Genomic DNA, 16,313 nt, shown 5'->3' on the forward strand with positions numbered 1-16,313 from the left:
CTACCATGAGAATCCTCCATTCCAAGCACACAGATCCAAATCCTCAGAAGACAGCATACATTACACTTGCTTCAAGCCCAAATCTTTTGTTCATATTGATCACCCACTCATCATAATCCACCCTCCTCTGCCTATCCAAACCCCGACTATAGTCTTAAACTCTTTTTTTTCCTTTTAAAAATTCATATTTCCATGCCAGGCTCAACTGCTCATACCTGTAATCCCAGCACTTTGGTAGACCAAAGCGAGAGGATCCCTTGAGCCCAGGAGTTTGAGATCAGCCTGGGGAACAAACTGAGATCTCTAAAAAAAAAAATTCAAAAATTAGCCAGGCATAACGGAGTGTGTCTGTGGTCCCAGGTACACAAGAGGCTGAGGCAGGAGGACTGCTTGAGCCCAGCAGGTCAAAGCTACAGTGAGCCATAATTGTGCCACTGCACTCCAGTCTGAGAGACACAGCCAGACCCCATCCAAAAAAATGAATAAGCTGGGCACAGTGGCTCATGCCTGCAATCCCAGCACTTTGGGAAGCTGAGACAGGCAGGTCACTTAAGGTAAGGAGTCTGAAGCCAGCCTGGCCAATTATGGTGAAACCCCATCTCTACTAAAAATACAAAAATTGGCCCAATGTGGTGGCATGCACCTGTAATCCCAGCTACTCGGGAGGCTGAAGCATGAGAATCGCTTGAACCTGGGATGCAAAAGTTGCAGTGAGCTGAGATGGAGATCGCACCACTGTACTCCAGCTTGGGCGACAGAGCGAGATTGTCTCAAAAATAATAAATAAACAAATAAATAAATAAATGAATTAAGGGTTTTTTTTTGTTTTGGGGGGGTTTTGGAGACAGGGTCTCACTCTGTCACCCAGGCTGGAGGGCAGCAGTGCAATCATGGCTCACTGCAGCCTCAACCTCCTAGGCTCAAGCAATCCTCCCACCTTAGCCTCCCAAGTAGCTGGGACTACAGGCACCTGCAACTCCACCTGGCTAATTTTTGTATTTTTTTAAAGACAGGGTTTTGTCATGTCATCCAGGATGGTCTCAAACTCCTGAACTCAAGCAATCCACCCACCTTGGGCTCCTGAAGTGCTGGGATTACAGGCCATGAGCCACCGCACCTGGCGAAGTTCTCCGACCAAGTTCTACTTCTTATATAGTAATTACTAGGACCCAGAAAAAGGTCAGGAATCATCTCATTTACCCTTTCTTATGTCCCTTCAAGGTTCAGTCCTTTCCATTCTCAATGTAAAAATAGTATTCTGGTTTAAAACTGGCTGTATTCATTTTCTATTTCCACTTAATTCGCTCTCCTTATTCCAAAATTCTGTTTGTTCCCACACTTCAATCCTCTTTCCCTTATCCCACATGAATCCCTGTGGTCTTTTCCTCCTTCCTTCAATCACTCCTTATGATACTAACACTTCCTGAAAACCAACTAAAGGCCGGACACGATGGCTCACGCCTGTAATCCCAGCACTTTGGGAAGCTGAGGCGGGTGGATCACCTGAGGTCAGGAGTTCAGAGACCAGCCTGGTCAATACATAAACAGGCTAGGTACGGTGGCTCATGCCTATAATCCCAGTACTTTGGAAGGCCAAGGTCAGGAGTTCAAGACCAGCCAGGCCAATATGGCGAAACCCTGCCGCTACTAAAAATACAAAAATTAACCAGGGGTGGTGCCAGGTGCCTATAATCCCAGCTACTGAGGAGCCTGAGGCAGGGGAATTGCTTGAACCCAGGAGGTGGAGGATGCAATGAGCCGAGACAGCAACACTGCAATCCAGCCTGGGCAACAGAGTGAGACTCCATCACAAAAAAAAAAAAATTAGGAATGTGGCTCCCAGCCTTTTTTAAAAACTTAGAATACTTGAACATATAAAGATGAACGTAAAGGGATAATAAAGAAATGTAAATAATTGTATGGGAAAAAACTTGTGATGTTACACAGAGTTTTACTCTTGTAAATAACGCAAAACATTACAGGAACAACAACTCAAAAGATGTTTGACTTATTGATAAAGGTTTGAACACTCCCCTTTGTAATGTGCAGTCATAACTTCTAAGCTAAAAGCCAAAGGTGAAAAAATATTCCCAAGAAAAACATTCCAAAGAAACAAAAAGTTAACTTACATTCCAAGTAGATATAGAATAAAACTATTCAAGAAGTATCTCTTGGCTGGACGCGGTGGCTCACACCTGTAATCCCAACACTTTGGGAGGCCGAGGTGGGCAGATCACTTGAGGTCAGGAGTTTGAGACCAGCCTGGCCAACACGGTGAAACCCCGTCTCTACTAAAAATACAAAAAATTAGCCGCTCGTGGTGGAGGACACCTGTAATCCCAGCTACTCGGGAGGCTGAGGCAGAACTGCTTGACCCGGGAGACAGAGTTTGCAGTGAGCTGAGATTGTGCCACTGCACTTCAGCCTGGGTGACAGAGTGAGACTCTGTCTCAATTTAAAAAAAAAAAAAAAAAGTACCTCTTTTTATTTTTTTTGGAGTCTTGCCCTTTCACCCAGGCTGGTGTGCAATGGCACAAAATCAGGTCTCACTACAGCCTTGACCTCCCGGGCTCAAGCAATCCTCCAGCCTCAGCCTCCTGAGTAGTGGGGACTACAGGCATGCCACTCCTGGCAAACTATTTTTTAATTTTTAGTAGAGATGGGGTCTCACTGTGTTGCCCAGGCTGGTCTCAAACTCCTAAACTCAAGTGATCATCCTGCTCCAGCCTCCCAAAGTACTGGGATTACAAGCATGAGCCACCATACCTGGCCAAAAAAAGTACTTTTCATGGCAGACACTTAGGTAGCAAATTAAGCAAGATACAAAACTATGTACATAATCTGACTTTATGTTACAAAAATGTTATGTCCACGAATATCAAAATCCACAGAAAAAAAAAAATCAGGAAAGAAATACACCAAAATGTTAAAAGTGGTACACATGCCTATAATCCCAGCACTTTGGGAGGCCAAGGTGAGCAAGTGGCTTGAGCCCAGGAGTTTGAGACCAGCCTGGGTAACATGGCAAAACCCCATCTCTACAAAAAAATTAGCTGGGCGTGGTGGCACACACCTGTGGTCCCCACTCCTTGGGAGGCTGAGGTGGGAGGATTGCTTGAGCCCAGGAGGTCAAGGCTGTAGTGAGACATGACCACCCTGTCTCTTAAAAAAAGTGGCAAGGCACGGTGGCTCACACCTGTAATCCCAGCACCTTGGGAGGCCAAGGTGGGCAGATCACCTGAAGTCAGGAGTTCGAGACCGGCCTGGCCAACATGGTGAAACCCCACCTCTACCCAAAATACAAAAATTAGCCGCATATAATGGCACGCACCTGTAATCCCAGCTACTCTGGAGGCTGAGGCAGAACTGCTTGAAGCTGGGAGGCAGAGGTTGCAGTGACCCAAGACTGTGCCACTGCACTTCAGCCTGGGCAACAGGGCAAGACTCTGTCCCCCCACAGAAAAAAAAAAAAAAAAAAAAAGGCCGGGCATGGTGGCTCACACCTGTAATCCCAGCACTTTGGGAGGCTGAGGCAGGCGGATCACGAGGTCAGGAGATCGAGACCATCCTGGCTGATACAGTGAAACCCCGTCTCTACTAAAAATACAAAACAAAATTAGCCGGGCGTGGTGGTGGGCGCCTGTAGTCCCAGCTACTCAGGAGGCTGAGGCAGGAGAATGGCGTGAACCCGGGAGGCGGAGCTTGCAGTGAGCCGAGATTGCGCCACTGCACTCCAGCCTGGGCAACAAGAGTGAGACTCGTCTCAAAAAAAAAAAAAAAAAGTGGTTTTCTCTACTAATAAGATTATGAGTGATTTTTTACTATTTTTTACTTCTCTTTTCTATATTTTTCCAAAATTCTCATTATATGTTGTTCTTATAATCATAACTTTTTAACAATAATATTTAACTACAGATGTTGTTCCTCTTTGGCCTTCATACCAACCCTAATCCTCAGTATCTATATGTACTTCAAATACAACTCAGACACTTCAGATGGCTTTGTAAACTGGGTCAATGCTATTCCATCTGAAAGAAAATTATAGAATTATTTTCAATTCAATTATACATCAGTGCAAAATAATTTGAGGGCAGCTCTGAATGCTATAAGTGAGTTGTGATGCCATCTATATTAATCCTAAAACTAATCTTCAAATTGATTCCCAAAGTCCAACGCACTTAACATTTCACTTAATAAATATTTACAGGCCAGGCGCTGTGGCTCACACCTGTAATCCCAGCACTTTGGGAGGCCAAGGCAAGCGGATCACAAGATGAGGAGATTGAGAACATCTTGACCAACAGGGTGAAACCTCATCTCTACTAAAAATACAAAAATCAGCCAGAGGTGGTGCGTAGTCCCAGCTACTCTAGAGGCTGAAGCAGGAGAATCACTTGAACCCTGGAGGTGGAGGTTGAAGGGAGCTGAGATTGTGCCACTGCACTCCAGCCTGGGCGACAAGAGTGAAACTCCATCTCAAAAATAAATAAATAAATTTACAGACTGCCTACTCTCTGTCAAGCACTATTCTAGATGCTAGCAATTCCACAGTGAACAAAACAAACAAAAATCTCTGCCTTCATAGAGTTTACATTCTATTAACAAAATTCAATGTCTTCTAAGAGTCAGGCAGCACACAGCGGGTTCAACAAAGTACAAAACAGGCCGGGTGCGGGGCTCACGCCTGTAATCCCAACACTTTGGGAGGCTGACATGGGCAGATCACTTGAGGTCGGGAGTTCGAGAACAGCCTGGCCAACATGGTGAAACCCCACCTGTACCCAAAATACAAAAATTAGATGGGTATGGTGGCGCGCACCTGTAATCCCAGCTACTCAGGAAGCTAAGGGAGGAGAATCATTTGAGCCCAGGAGCAGAGGATGCAGTGAGCCGAGACTGAGTCACTGCACTCCAGCCTAGACAACAGAGACTCTGTCTCAAAAAAAAAAAAGTACAAAACAATTACTAGTTAAGGAAGATCATGGCTGGGTACAGCGGCTAACACCTGTAATTCCAGAACTTTGGGGGGTCGAGGCGGATGGATCACTTGAAGTCAGGAGTTCAAGAGCAGCCTGGCCAACATGGCGAAATCCATCTCTACTAAAACTACAAAAATTAGCTAGGTGTGGTGGTACACACCTGTAATCCCAGCTATTTGGGAGGCTGAGGCATGAGAATCACTTGAACCCAGGAAGCAGAGGTTGTAGTGAGCCAAGATGACACTCCAGCCTGGGTGACAGAGCAAAATCCTAAAAAAAAAAAAAAAAAGAAAAAAGAAAGTCATAAAAACCAACAAATTTCAAATGCACTTAAAATAGTTTAACTATCTCAAATTTCAGCTGAGCTACAGGAGATTGAAAAATTCCTTTTGGTTGGCAGCAAGCCAGAGAACTGGAAGCCATTCGAGAATTCAGAAGTCGCTTGGGAGCCTGCAACATTTCATCTGTGTAAGTCTCAGCTGCAGTTTATCCACTGCTTAAAGTCATATGTGTGGCTAAAAATCAGGAACTAGTTAGTTTCCTATTATATTAGCTCAAAGTATTATTCCTTAGGCAAAAATAGATTGTGTCTTACCACAGTACCACAAGAGTTTATTCCAGAACTTACTTTCCCTCGTATCTGATAATGAACTAACTGTATCATCACCCAGAACAAGCCAGCAAATGACCATGGCAACCTTATTTTATGGTCTCACACTATCTCACAACTAACTATATAGTCTTCACCACTAAAGTTACAGAAAGCTTCAATCTCTTTGGGTGAATCTAACATTAACAAGCCTAAAACCAGAAGCAGCTTATATGAACAAACCGCTTTGCCTCTGCCCCATGTTAGTATCTTCTAATATCAATAAGCCACCACAAAAACATGTCACTTACCATCAGACAAAGAAACCATTAACTGGTTTCTGTAAATCCCTCCCCTCTACTTGCAAGAATAACACAAATCTCAAAGGACAATCATAAGCAATTATAATTCAAGAAGGTCACTGAATAAATGAGTCTAGCCCCTACATTTCAGAGAAGGGATAACCAATGCCTGGAGCAGTTGCATGGTTAGTCCAAGATAACATATCTATTACAATGAAAGAGCCAAACTCAAATCCAGGTTTTTTTGCCTCCAAATCAGGTGCACTTCTCAATACACCAAGGTAAATCTATTTTAAGGCTAGCAAGTACTGTTTCTAAGCCAAAGTCTAGTATCAAAAGGGCAAGAATATTATAAGATGCAGTGGGAAGGAGACCAGGAACAGACCAACCACAGATCAGATCAGATATGTAGCTCCTTTTCATACACTAATTCCTCAGATTATGATACAGAAAATACTTTGAATTTTTAGCTCGTGTTTGTCACTTTCTCTGGTATCTCCTCTAGCAAAAAAAAAAAAAGCGGCCGGGCGCGGTGGCTCAAGCCTGTAATGACAGCACTCCAGGAGGCCAAAACAGGCGGATCACAAGGTCAGGAGATCAAGACCATCCTGGTTAACCCAGTGAAACCCCGTCTCTACTAAAAAAAAAATACAAAAAACTAGCTCGGCGAGGTGGCGGGCGCCTATAGTCCCAGCTACTCGGGAGGCTGAGGCAAGAGAATGGTGTAAACCCAGGAGGCAGAGCTTGCAGTAAGCTGAGATCCGGCCACTGCACTCCAGCCTGGGCGACAGAGCGAGACTCCGTCTCAGAAAAAAAAAAAAAAAAAAAAAAAAAAAGGCCTGAAACGTGACTGAAATCCATTTGTTAAAACTCTACGCAGCAACAGAATTGGGAAAAGTAGGCCGGCAGAAGAGAAAGCTATGTAAACCTGGGTTCTTATTCATTCCTCTAATTTAGCTGAGATGTCAACTTCTTTTAGAAAGTCTTAACTCCTCCTTCCCCAGACTACCCTCACAGCAGAATTATCACTGTACTTGCCTCATGACGTTTTGTTTACACACCTCTACCCAAAAGGACAAAGTTCTTTGAGGGCAAATATTTCTACCTTAGCTCTTCAATCCTACATCTAGCACTTAGTGTAGTAGCACACAGTGGGTGCTGAATTAATGAATTCATAAACTTGCCACACCTATTAAAGCCTCAATATAAATGGCAAAATGTGGCAACGCTCTCCATTTATTTATTTTGTTGTTTTTTTTTTTTTTTTTGAGACAGAGTCTCACCGTCACCCAGGCCAGAGTGCAGCAGCGCAATCTTGACTCACTGCAAGCTCCGCCTCCCAGGTTCACGCCATTCTCCTGCCTCAGCCTCCCAAGTAGCTGGCACTACAGGCACCTGCCACCATGCCCTGCTAATTTTTTGTATTTTTAGTAGAGATGGGGTTTCACCGTGTTAGCCAGGATGGTCTCGATCTCCTGACCTCATGATCTGCCCACCTCGGCCTCCCAAAGTATCGGGATTACAGGAATCCTCTCCATTGATTTAAGACGTGGTTCTCGGCTGGGCACAGTGGCTCACACCTGTAATCCAGCACTTTGGGAGGCCGAGGCAGGCGGATCACGAGGTCAGGAGATAGAGAGAGACCATCCTGGCTAACACGGTGAAACCCTGTCTCTCCTAAAATACAAAAAATTAGCCAGGCATGGTGGCACACACCTGTAGTCCCAGCTACTCAGGAGGCTGAGGTAGGGGAATTGTTTGAACCCAGGAGGCGGAGGTTGCAGTGAGCCAAGATCGTGCCACTATACCCCAGCCTGGCAACAAAGCGAGACTCGGTCTCAAAAAAAAAAAAAAAGATGTGGTTTTCAAACATTTTCTAGAAGACCTTTGATTTCGTTTTGTTTTGTTTTGTTTTTTTGAGGCGGAGTCTCACTCTGTAACCCAGGCTGGAGCACAGTGGTGCAATCTTGGCTCACTGCAACCTCTGCCTGCTGGGTTCAAGCGATTTTCCTGCCTCGGCCTTCCAAGTAGCTGAAATTACAGGCAGGCGCCACCACACCCGGCTAATTTTTGTATTTTTAGTAGAGACCGTGTTTCACCAGATCAGGGCCGAGTGCAGTGGCTCAATGCCTGTAATCCCAGCACTTTGGGAGGCTGAGGCAGGTGGATTACCTGAAGCCAGGAGTTCAAAACCAGCCTGGTCAACATGGTGAAACCCAGTCTCTACTAAAAACACAAAAATTAGCCAGGCATGGTGGTACACACCCGTAATCCCTGCTACTCAGGAGGCCGAGGAAGGACAATCACTTGAACCCGGGAGATGGAGGTTGCAGTGAGCTGAGATCGCACCACTGCACTCTGGCCTGGGTGACAGAGCAAGACTCTTGTCTCAAAAATAATAATAATAATAAAAAATCAAAAAGGTTTTCAGAAACCCCAATATGGAAAATCAACGCATCAGTCCTAAGTTGGTTTAAACTCTCATGGTTTGATAGAAAATACTTCACTTTGATCACTTCTTGACTTTCTAGCTAAGATCAGGTATAGAAAATACTTCCCTCTGAAACCCATAAACCTAGGACAGGAAGTAGCAGCAGCTGAGCTGGAACTCAGGCATCTGAGTAACTTTCTTCCTTATCTCCATCTTGTATCTGTTGCCCTCTGTCCTCCTATAGGAGGATCTGTACTCAATATATGACGTTTTCTTGATGGTAGGGCTTAGGAGCAGAAAGACTGCTGGCCACTAAATGAGCTACATAATTCTAATTGCTAATTATAACGGTATTCTGCTTGAGGCCTTGCTAACTTCTGAACAAGCAGGAACATGCACTGAACCAAAGGCCTATGTCTTTTTTTTTTTTTTTTTTTTTTTTTTTTTTTTTTTTTTTTTTTTTTTGAGACGGAGTCTTGCTCTGTGCCCCAGGCTGGAGTGCAGTGGCGCGATCTCGGCTCACTGCAAGCTCCGCCCCCCCGGGTTCACGCCATTCTCCTGCCTCAGCCTCCCAAGTAGCTGGGACTACAGGCGCCCACCACCTCGCCCGGCTAATTTTCTTGTATTTTTAGTAGAGACGGGGTTTCACCGTGTTAGCCAGGATGGTCTCGATCTCCTGACCTCGTGATCCGCCCGTCTCGGCCTCCCAAAGTGCTGGGATTACAGGCTTGAGCCACCGCGCCCGGCCAGGCCTATGTCTTAAGGCTCAATAAGTTAAAGATAACCTACTTGTCTAGCAGTATGTGACTATTAACTAATTAAAACAAAGTACAGTATCACTGTGTTCTAGATTACTCCACAGAACCTCATTTCTGTATACGGACCTTCCCCTGGCTCTCAAATAGAGGAGAGTATTCTTCCTCCCATTCCCAAATACAGGCTTGGGGAGAAACAGCCAAGCATAGTAAAAAAGGCATTCATGGGCTTTGGAGCCAGTCATACCAGTCTGAATCACAGACCACCACTTACTAGGAGAACCCTGGAAACATTACTTCTCTGCACTTCAGTTTCCTCACCTATAAAATACGGACAATACCGACTACCTTATTAAAGTTCTCCTGGGAATTAAATAAAATCACGCATGTCTGGCTCCCAGGATAGTAGGAACTCAATAAATAAATACTATTATTAATTATTCAGATTTAGCTTTGGTAGACAAGCAAAAAAGAAGACAGAAAATGTTATTGGCTTCAGCCTGTAAGATAAAACTGAATATCAATACAGAAATTAAAAAGGAAAACTCTAATACCAAAATATTACAGGAATAGTGGTTTTTAATATATATGTCATATATGTATGACAAACTAGCTAAGAACATGAGGTATTTTCTGGTTGATGCAGGTCTTTCCCAAATTTAGCTCCTAGTAAGAACCCACCGCTTGATTTTCTTAACTATATTGGCTGCCCCAAAACAGTAACTAGACTCCCCAGAAGTGTCAGCAACCCTGAGAGAAATTACACCCTGAAGTCTTTCCATATAGAGAGAACATTGTGTATTCATAACAGACTGCAAAGTTGTACTTTTTAAGTCAGAACTACTTGGATACCTAAATTCAAACTCATTTATCTTGAATTATCTGAAGGGTGAGCAATTTCAATCTAAAGGGCTAGGCTTTTAAGAGGGGGGCCAAGAACTGCCCCCCCAAAAAAATGTAAGCAACAGTTTCTGTGTATGCACAGTTTTCTGTGGAAAGGGTCCCTATAGCTTTCATCAAAATGTCAAAGTTGTTTGTCACCCAGAAAAGGTTAAGAATCACTGTTAAGATTCTCCACAGGGCCGGGCGCGGTGGCTCAAGCCTGTAATCCCAGCACTTTGGGAGGCCGAGACGGGCGGATCACGAGGTCAGGAGATCGAGACCATCCTGGCTAACACGGTGAAACCCCGTCTCTACTAATAAAAAAAAAAAACAAAAAAATAGCCGGGCGAGGTGGCAGGCGCCTGTAGTCCCAGCTACTCAGGAGGCTGAGGCAGGAGAATGGCACAAACCCGGCAGGCGGAGCTTGCAGTGAGCTGAGATCCGGCCACTGCACTCCAGCCTGGGCGACAGAGCAAGACTCCGTCTCAAAAAAAAAAAAAAGATTCTCCACAGAGCCTCTTGGAACCTCACACGGGAAAGTTAGGGTGAGCATATCTCAAGGCAAATATTTTAAAGAGCTAATTTCTTTTTTTTTTTTTTTTTTTTTTTTTTTTGGGGCGGGTTCTTTTCTTTTCGCCCCGGGTGGGGTGCAGTGGGGCGATCTCGGCTCACTGCAAGCTCCGCCTCCCGGGTTCAGGCCATTCTCCCGCCTCAGCCTCCGAGTAGCTGGGACTACAGGCGCCCGCTACCGCGCCCGGCTAGTTTTTTGTATTTTTAGTAGAGACAGGGTTTCACCATGTTAGCCAGGATGGTCTCGATCTCCTGACCTCGTGATCCACCCGCCTCGGCCTCCCAAAGTGCTGGGATTACAGGCTTGAGCCACCGCGCCCGGCCAAAGAGCTAATTTCATAACCTATAAACTTCATGCTGGATTATGTTATGAAAACCCTAAGCCTATTTCGCCATTCCTTTAGCACTTTTCATATCAGAGTTTTTCTTTTTCCAGCCTCTACCATCCTGGCCTGCCCTCTGCCAGGCCCCCAACATCTGCTGCTTTTAAGCCAAAGGCCACTACTTGAAATGGCCTTATGGGCCGGGCGCGGTGGCTCAAGCCTGTAATCCCAGCACTTTGGGAGGCCGAGACGGGCGGATCACGAGGTCAGGAGATCGAGACCATCCTGGCTAACACGGTGAAACCCCGTCTCTACTAAAAAATACAAAAAACTAGCCGGGCGAGGTGGCGGGCGCCTGTAGTCCCAGCTACTCGGGAGGCTGAGGCAGGAGAATGGCGTGAACCCGGGAGGCGGAGCTTGCAGTGAGCTGAGATCCGGCCACTGCACTCCAGCCTGGGCGACAGAGCCAGACTCCGTCTCAAAAATCCAGAAAAAAAAAAAAAAAAAAAAAAAAAAAAGAAATGGCCTTATGGGCCCTGCCATGCAATACTTATTCCTACTTTTAAGCGTTTCAGTTTACATTCAAATCCGTTAATGTTAACACTTCTCCTCATTTCTGATTTGTCACTTGAACACTAAGTATAAATGAAGGACATAGTGCCATGCAAATCTTTCTAGTGTTTTTACAAATTTAAAATACCGTCTGGCCAGGTGCAGTGGCTCACGCCTGTAACTCCAGCAGTTTGGGACGCTGATCACACCCTACAAAAAATTTCCTGGACGTGGTGGCACACAGCTGTAATCCCAGCTACTCAGGAGGCTGAGGCATGAGAATCCCTTGAACCCAGCAGGCATAGGTTGCAGTGAGCCGAGATCACACCACTGCACTCCAGCCTGGGCGACACAGCGAGACTCTGTCTCAAAAAATGAGCAAATAAAACCGTCTGAACTTATTAATTCAATGCAAACACAACTATACTCACATACTTTGAGGGTCTGGAAATCTATTCAAGCCATGAAAAGTGCAACTCCAGCTATGCACTCCTGCCAAGATGCTTAAATGTTATCAACTTATTGAACAGTGACCACTTGCGTCAAATACAAATGCCCATACTCCCTCGGGATAGAAAAGCAGAACTGCTCTATTTCAATCCTTTTTTAATCAATACCCCATTACCAGTTGATAACACTTCACCACTGGTATGTTCTGATGAAATCTATAACCTATACTTTATTTACTGTTTATACAATAAAATGTTCTATTTTTAGCAATTGTAACCTTTCAGTGTGTAAAAGCAAACAGAAAATAATAAGAGCTGTGAAACACGTCAAGAGGAAGATTAATTTTAGCTTCAATGGCATGAGGCAAAGTAAAAACTTAAAGCCACATAAAAGTAAGTATTCCATTCAACTAAAATTGGTTTAAAATTATTTACACTGGAAATTACACTTAAATTTATCTCTTGAACAGCTGCTTTTTATTCAAAAGAAAATTAAGTTTCAGTTTTTAACTACTTGAATGTTGCAACCAACTCAGAGCTTTTATAAGTCCTTCGATGAAATGCACTGAGAAAAAGCATACTTGAAACACAGCTCTTTGTGTCCTAAAAAGCCACCAAATTCACCAAGCAGTGTCACATTCAGGACTGCGGTCCTTACTACTCTGTACATCAAGGACACCCACTATGGGTTTCCTTTCATTTCTGTTTAATTACCAAAACAACTCAAAGATGCAGGTAATGAGTAATTTACTTAGTGACACAATTCAGAAACTTAAAAGTCCTAACCAAGTATAGGCAATCAAGGCAAAACATGAAATTAGAAAGGAATTTAAACTCACAAAGTAGTACGCAAAGACAGGTTTAAGAGATCCAACACTGAACTCTGCCTTGAAGTCGGCAAACCAGCCAACCTTCCCCAACCCCGGAGACACTGACCAAAACTAACCAGGTTTTCCACAAGCAACGCTAAGTTATCACTACACCTTCTCATCGCTGAACAATTCCTAATTGAACACAATCACGCAGGATAAAAACATTATGAAATCAGTACACACGTCACACTGGAAAGGAATTTATCTTTACACTGCACCACGGTGCCTGGATTGAAAAACATGAACTAGATTTAAAGAACAGAGAAAATGACACTTGGCAGAAAACAAACAATGACCTGAAATGACTCTAGAAGGGAGACTGCTTTCCCTTCTCAAAGTAATCTATACAGACAAGAATCAAACTACAGACTGTGAAATAATCTGGGGACCTCACAGCAGCTAGCTTCTTACTTGCTCAAACATCCTACCATCTCTAAAAGTCAAATACACGATGACACAAATACAACAACACATCTAACATCCAATCATTATTGATTTACACAAATACAGTGGGTGCAGGGAGGAGGTGATGCATGATGAAATGTTATTCTCAGGTACGCAATACCTTTCTAAATCTCCGTGGAATTCATAAATTCAACGTTTTACCTTCACCGGTTAGTTTTTGACTAAAATACCCCATCACCAAGTCTTTTCAATCAAAGCTGTCCAAAATTCTACAATCGAGCAAATAACATGAAATTAGAAACATTCAATACTAGACTTTCCTCCAGAAGCCCTGGTAACTCTCTAGACATCATCAGGCCTATGAAGAGTAAATCAAAGCCCATTAAAAATATTCAGCCTAACGCAAATCTTCCAAGAAGTGAGACTTTTGTGAGTGATGGGTAATGTCAGTGAACTTCCTCTTCCTTTAAAAAGGTCAAAGACAGGGAAGCGTCCGGCGTCACATTTCCTCCTTAGATCTCGATCTACCACAAACCACATCACAACTCTCCCATTACTAAAAAAAACTATCCAGAGGAACTGCTTTCTGTACATTTTCACCTTAGACTGAAAATCCAACTTACCTCGGAAACGAGCTGATTAGTTTCAAACAAGAAATTTACCGATAAAGTTTATTATGTACTAATAATAATTAGGGAAGCCCATCGTGTCCCGCTGTAGGGGGAGCCGAGGGGAGGTGAGTAGAAGGGTGTAATCCTCACAACCACCAGAGAAAAGCCCTCCCTGCAGGGTTGGTCTCAGACACCAAGCAAATTCTGCCCAATAAAGAGGGGGAAGGCACCTTAGGCGAGAAGGGTCCCCAAGCTCTAAAAGGGGCTGCAGAAGCATGGCCAAGGGGAGCTAGCTTTCACAGTATTGCTGAGGGTCTCGGGGTACCCCCGCAGTGCGGCTGCCGGGGCACCCCAAAAGCTCCGGCCAAGCCCGATGCAGGGGCTTGAGCCGCTGCCCCTTTCCAGGCTGGGCTGTGGCGGCCGACAGGAGGGTCCCCTGGGCTGCGATGACTAGAACCGAAGGGCCGACAGGAAGGTGAAAAGGATACTGTTGGGGCGCCTGGGTCTGGAGGGCCCTGATGTTCGGGTGAGGAGGGGGGGCCGCCGCCGCCGCCGCCGCTGCCGCCGCCGCCGCTGCCGCCGCTGCTGCCGCCGCCGGGTGAGGAGGCGGTACCGCTGCTGCCGCCGCCGCCGCCGCTCCGGTGCCGGGTCCGGTTCCTGCTGCAGTCGCTGTGCCTGATTTCAGAGCCGGTTTCTGCGGTAAACTCATGGCAAAGCGAAGCCACCAACCCCCCCAGAGCGGGACCGGGCGCGGCGGGGTGCAGGGGCCGGGGGCAGCGGGGGGGCGGGATGGGGGCAGACCCGGGGAGGCGGCGGGAGCGGGGGGCTGGGGGGAGCCTGGGAGGAGGAGGAGGAGGGGGCCGGGGCCGGTCACACACGCCCGACGCCGCCGCCGCCGCCGCCTCCGCCGCCGCCGCCGCCGGCAGCAGCAGCCGCCCCGCGGGCCAGCACCACCGGCTGCCGGTCTCCGTGACAACGCGACCCCAGGGGGGGGGGCCGGACCCGGCGGGGGCAGGAGGCGGAGAGACCGGACCTTTCACGGCAATATCCTCATGGGCCGGCGGCGGGGGATCTTTATCCCCCTCCCCGGGGGAAGCGGCGCCCTTCTCGGTAACGGGGCTTAGGCGATGCCGGCGGATTTTCTTCACTCAACGAGCAGAGCATCCAACATGGCGCTGTGGCCGCCTCCAGCAGTCCGGCAGGACGGCCGCTCGGAAAACTTCGGCCTTTTTCGGAATGACTCGGGAGGCCGACGGTGGGAAGCCTCTTCGGCTCTTTCCGGAGACTGCGAGGGGTCGGGATTCTTCGGAGACGCTCGGGTGCGTCCTCGGCCGCCGTTCGGGAGCGCTCAGGGGCTAACTCGCTTCCTCGGCAAAGATCGGCGAGAGGGGCTTCTCCGGTTTACAGCGGCGCGGGCGCGGGGCGGAGGGAGAGACCAAAGGCGAGGTCTGGCTTGCGGGAGTCCTCCCCTGCGGCCCAGCCTCGAAGAACAATGGTAATGGCCCCGGAGTCGGCTGTTCGCTGAGCCCTGCCCGCAGAGGCGGAGAGGCAGCGGCGAGGCGAGAAACCCCGGTTCCTGGGTAAGGAACCGCTTAACCGGAATGGAACCCGTTGGATAAGGACCCCCCGCGGGGACTTCGCATAACCAATGCTACCCGCCGGCCCGTAACCCACGCATTTCACACCCATTGTGTCGACACTTCCTCTTCAGACGCTCTGAGAGGTGAATGAGGAGCACCATTTCCCGAGGACACAGAGGAAACGTGACTGGCCCAAGGTCATCTTATTGGGAAAGGACAGAGCCTAAATCTAAATGCCACCTTCATCTGGATGAACCTTGCCGCCTCCCATGTTGGCTGGGTACATGATCTGAGCCGCCATATCTAATCAGCAGCCTTAACTGAGGTCTGTGGATAGATTCAAACCTAGGCCTTCCCCAGGACTGGAGCGCCTTTTGACCAGCAGCCAGTGATCAGCTCCCCAGTGTCCTATGCTGGGTGACATTTGTTGATACGGATTTTCTTCCCAGCTAGACCTGCCAAGATCCCTCCCACCCGCAACCCCGCACACTCCACTCCTTAGCAGCGGCCTTGTCCTAAGCACAGTAGCACTGAGTGGGAAAGAATGGCAGGCATCGTTCGGGCGCGGTGGCTCACGCCTGTAATCCCAGGACTTTGGGAGGCCTAGGCCGGTGGATCACTTGTGGTCAGGAGTTCAAGACCAGCCTTGCCAACATGGTGAAACCTCGTCTCTACTAAAAATACAAAAATTAGCCAGGCGTGGTGGCAGGCACCAGCTACTCCGGAGGCTGAGGCACAAGAATCACTTGAACCCAGAAGGCGGAGGTTGCAGTGAGCCGAGAGAGTGCCATTGCACTCCAGCCTGGGCAACAGAGTGAGGCTCCGTCTCAAAAAAAAAAAAAAAGAAAAGAAGAAAAAACAATGGCAGGCATCATGGGGCAATCAAGTTTTAATATAATAGTTATCAGACATGGCACTAAGCGCTGTACCCTTCGTTATCTCAAGCAGTCCTGTGAAATAGGTAGTATCCATTTTACAAATGAATAAACTGAGACTGGGGAGGTTCAGTACCA

At 46.8% G+C, this 16,313-nt stretch overlaps 1 protein-coding gene across 5 annotated transcripts in view; it reads right to left on the bottom strand.

Annotated features, from left to right (window-relative positions):
- EIF4G3 (eukaryotic translation initiation factor 4 gamma 3) overlaps nucleotides 1-14,920 on the bottom strand; it is a 379,715-nt gene extending 364,795 nt beyond the window's left edge. For 2 of the 5 annotated variants that reach the window (XM_025384549.1, XM_025384551.1), the window contains exons 1-2: nucleotides 14,754-14,920; nucleotides 14,209-14,395 (exon numbers count right to left, since the gene is read on the bottom strand). The gene's annotated coding sequence lies outside the window, so the exon portion shown is untranslated. The remainder of the gene's footprint in view (nucleotides 1-14,208; nucleotides 14,396-14,753) is intronic. The other 3 variants (XM_025384552.1, XM_025384553.1, XM_025384544.1) reach the window with 2 other exon arrangements.
- Nucleotides 14,921-16,313: the final 1,393 nt, after the last annotated feature.

This window comes from Theropithecus gelada, chromosome 1, assembly GCF_003255815.1.
Source record: "Theropithecus gelada isolate Dixy chromosome 1, Tgel_1.0, whole genome shotgun sequence".
NCBI classification, from domain to species: Eukaryota; Metazoa; Chordata; class Mammalia; order Primates; family Cercopithecidae; genus Theropithecus; species Theropithecus gelada.